This window comes from Nycticebus coucang, chromosome 15 (assembly GCF_027406575.1).
Source record: "Nycticebus coucang isolate mNycCou1 chromosome 15, mNycCou1.pri, whole genome shotgun sequence".
Taxonomy (NCBI): domain Eukaryota; kingdom Metazoa; phylum Chordata; class Mammalia; order Primates; family Lorisidae; genus Nycticebus; species Nycticebus coucang.
Genome location: NC_069794.1, coordinates 53,950,385 through 53,954,248, shown reverse-complemented (window position 1 = coordinate 53,954,248; position 3,864 = coordinate 53,950,385).

Here is a 3,864-nt window from a genome sequence, read left to right as displayed (position 1 = left end):
TAAATTACACATGTATGTAATCATTCCCCACAGCAGAAATTTTTAACAAGTTAAATAAATGATCTCAATTTGCTAATGGTCTCATTTTAAGCCATTTAATACTACCTGATGTCTGCCTATAATAAATGATAAACAGTCTTCAGAACTTGTTCCCCTCATTAAAATAGCTTTTGATCTAAACTGATCCTTATCCACCTTCACAGATCCCATACTAAATCGACTGCATCAGTTACTGAGTAATTACCAATCTGTCACTTTATTATGCCCTTGTCCATGTTTGAGACCAATAGAAAATGAAAACGTCATTTGTATGCACCAGCAAAATCCTTTCCTAAAAACTGTTGTGGCTTTCCCCTTTCTAAGGAAGCACTCATCTTGACTGAGATCTATCTCTCCACTCCAAAATTCACATCAATTGCACAGTGTATTTTTTAAGATGATCTAAGATGGTGTATATGGAACTATTTAGCACATGGCCGTGAATGCATTTTATTCATGAGATTTATCTATCTTCCTTTGTTTCCCACCTTTTCGACCCCGAATCATCTATACTCATTAGCAAAATAAGTTTGTTTACTGCTTCTTTGATGTCACATTTTTTGCATACATCTATTTTGTTTAGATTATTTCAACCATAATAAGAAATTACTGAGGTCTGCTAAAAGCAATTGTTTATGTAATAATGTAGTATATTTTATAACATTAATTTTTTCCTTTATTGTAGAAATGACTTTGTCAAGTAATGCATTTTTTTTTTCAGTTTAGTTGGTCATTATTCATAATTTGTTATTTCAGCCAATTCCCAAGAACCTAAAAGAGTGGAGTGAGATATGCCACCGGGGCTCAGGTTCCACTGCACGCTGGTGACACAAAAACTGAAACTCACAACCTTCAGGAATACAATCTGGAGTGTAGCAAATTCTGTTACAATTGCACCAGAATGGAGGCTGGTGGGGGAAAATACCTAAAAAGAGAGAGAGGCTTCTATCAATGGTTTGCTGAAATCTAAATCATAGTGTTGCAGACTGCAGGGAAGAGCTGCCCCCTCTGTCAATCAGGATGATGGAAGTTGATCCTCTCAGACTGGTTTTCCTGCCTGGTGCCTCTTGGGAGATCTTCTTCCTTATTTCATCAGTAAGATCTACAGATGCCAAAACTACATGTTGTCTAGAAGCATATTTTTAACCCACAGGGGTGATTTAGCCTTTTCTATTTTAGCTCAAATCCTATTCTGAAGCTCCCTTTGGGTGGGTTTGTGCCCAGGGGTATCAGGATTGAAGAAAAGAAATAACTAGGAAAATTTAGTTTTTCAGTTATCTGGCCACCACCCAGCAAACTGTGTGGGTAAGATTAAGAAAACCTAAGCAAAAGCTATTAAAAAAAGTGAGAAAATAAAAAAAATAAACTAAAAAGAAGCCTGAAAAAAAGAAGTAGCATTAATTATGTGTGCAGTTTAGAAAGAAGCCACATTTTAAATAATACATCAGTACATTAATAGTATCACTAATGTTAACAGTAGCTGCTCTGTACCAGCAAGTAAATGGATATCTCAAACTGTCACTGAAAAGCAACTAGTTCTTTATAAGCCGTGAATTTTAAAGCTGAAAAGACACATTAAAAAAGAGAACGTGAGAAAGTTGTCTGTCCTAAGTCTTTAGGTACTTTATACGACTCTCAGAACATATGAGTGTATTATAAATGATAACAAAAAATGTAATTCAGTTACAAAAAATAAAGCCTTTTTCTATAAGGATTTACATGAGCTGACATAAACATTTAAACACTCCCCAAACAGGCTGAAGTTTTCAGAACATTTCCTAGAAGCCAGGAAAAGGGAAGGGAAGGAAATCTTGATTAAGTTTTGGAAGAATGTTAAATCTCATGAGATAATTACTATAAAAATTGTCTAAAGATATTCATGTGAAGAAACATAACCAGTAGCCAAAGGAATACAAATTCTAAAGTATGGGGAACTAACTCTCTCTCCTCTCTCTCTCTCTTTCTCATCAATTACGTTGATAGACTTAACTTAACTCATACTATGTAGCCTATGATTTATCAACTAAAAGTAGTAACTATTAAAAGTAAATTATGTGTTTATGAATGATTATTAGTAACTGCAATGTCATTACTGGCTTCTTTATGATGCAAGGTTAATTTTAATGTAGATCCAAGGAAAACCACTTATTTAAAAGCAATATCCGAATATAGGAACAAACATAGAAACCAAGTCTCAGGTTACAAAAATCAATGTACACAAATCAGTAGTATTTCTACATACCACTAACAGTCAAACTGAGAGTCAAATCAAAGACTCAATACCACTCATAATAGCTAATAAGAAAACAAAATGCCTAAGAATATACTTAACCAAGGAGGTGAAAGATCACACAAAGAGAACTAAAAAATACTGAGGAAAGTAATCACAGATGATACAAACAAATGGAAAAACTATCATGCTCATAGTGTCAACATTGTCAAAATGTCCATGCTACCGAAAGTAATTTACAGATTAAATGCACTTCTCATCAAAATACCAATGTCATATTTCACAGATCTAGGAAATATAACTCTATGCTTCATTTGGAACCAGAAAAGACACAAAATAGACAAAGCAATGAGATAAGCAAAAAGAACAAATCTGAGAATCATATTACCACACTCCAAACTACAAGGCTATTCTAACCAAATCAGCATGACATTGGGACAAAATAGAGAAATAGACCCCTGGGACAGAACAGAAAATCTAGATGTAAAACCATCCGCATACAACCAGGTGATCTTTGACAAAGCAGACAAGAATATAAACAAAGGAAAATAAGTCCTACAGTGCTGGGGAAAAAATAACCATAGCTCTGAAGCTACTATTTATCCATTTATTTATTCATTCACTGAATAATAATAATAATTGGAGTCTTTTATAAGCATCAGAAGGAATATTTGAAAAATAATCAAAAGAAATAAGAGCTTACACATTTCCAGCAAGTTGTATCAGACAATGAAAACTACCAAGTAGGATTCCATTAGTAACTAGGAATAGTTCATCACTAAAAATTGATCAGACTTTAGCCAAATTTATCTAAGAATTTTTACAGTTTTGGTTTAGGCCCAGTTTCTCTTCAGCAAATACTCTGGTCTGGGTTTCTTGTTATTTTGGGCATCAAAGTACTCACTTCCTGTTGCCAGAGAACTTTTCCCAAAGATTGTCTTGATACCTCCTTTGCCAACACTTTGTTTTCTAAAATGTGGTCTTTTTACATATCTGTAAAAATATTTCTTCAAGTGATTTTTTTTTTTACTTTATCTCTAAGAACTTTATGCTTCTAAGTTTTAAATTTTATTTATTTATTCTTATTTCAAAGTATTACGGGGGTACAAATGTTTTTGGTGACAAGGACAACTTCGTAATGCTCAAGTCAGGATTATAAGCGTGCCCATCACTCGGACATTGTTCAGGTTTTTGCTGATCCCCTTTTCTCTCTATTTCTCCCCACTGCTTGATTTCTTCTGAGCTTTTCTTCCCACTGTGTACACATGTGTTCAGGCATTTTCAATTTAAGATGGAGTGTACGTGGTGTTTATTTTTCCATTCTTGAGATACTTCCCTTAGTTTCCTGGTCTCCAGTCCCATCCAAACTTATGTTACAAAAAGCATAAGTCATCCTTCTTCATGGATAATCAATACTCCATGATGTACAGATACCACATTTTCTAATCCTCTAGTGAAATGAATGGCATTTGGGTTTATTCCACATCTTTCCAATTGTGAATTTTGCTGCAATAAATATTTAAGTGCAGGTGTCTTTTTGATAAAATTACTTCTTTTTCTTTGAGTACTGGGATGGGTGGGTTGGATGTAGAAAG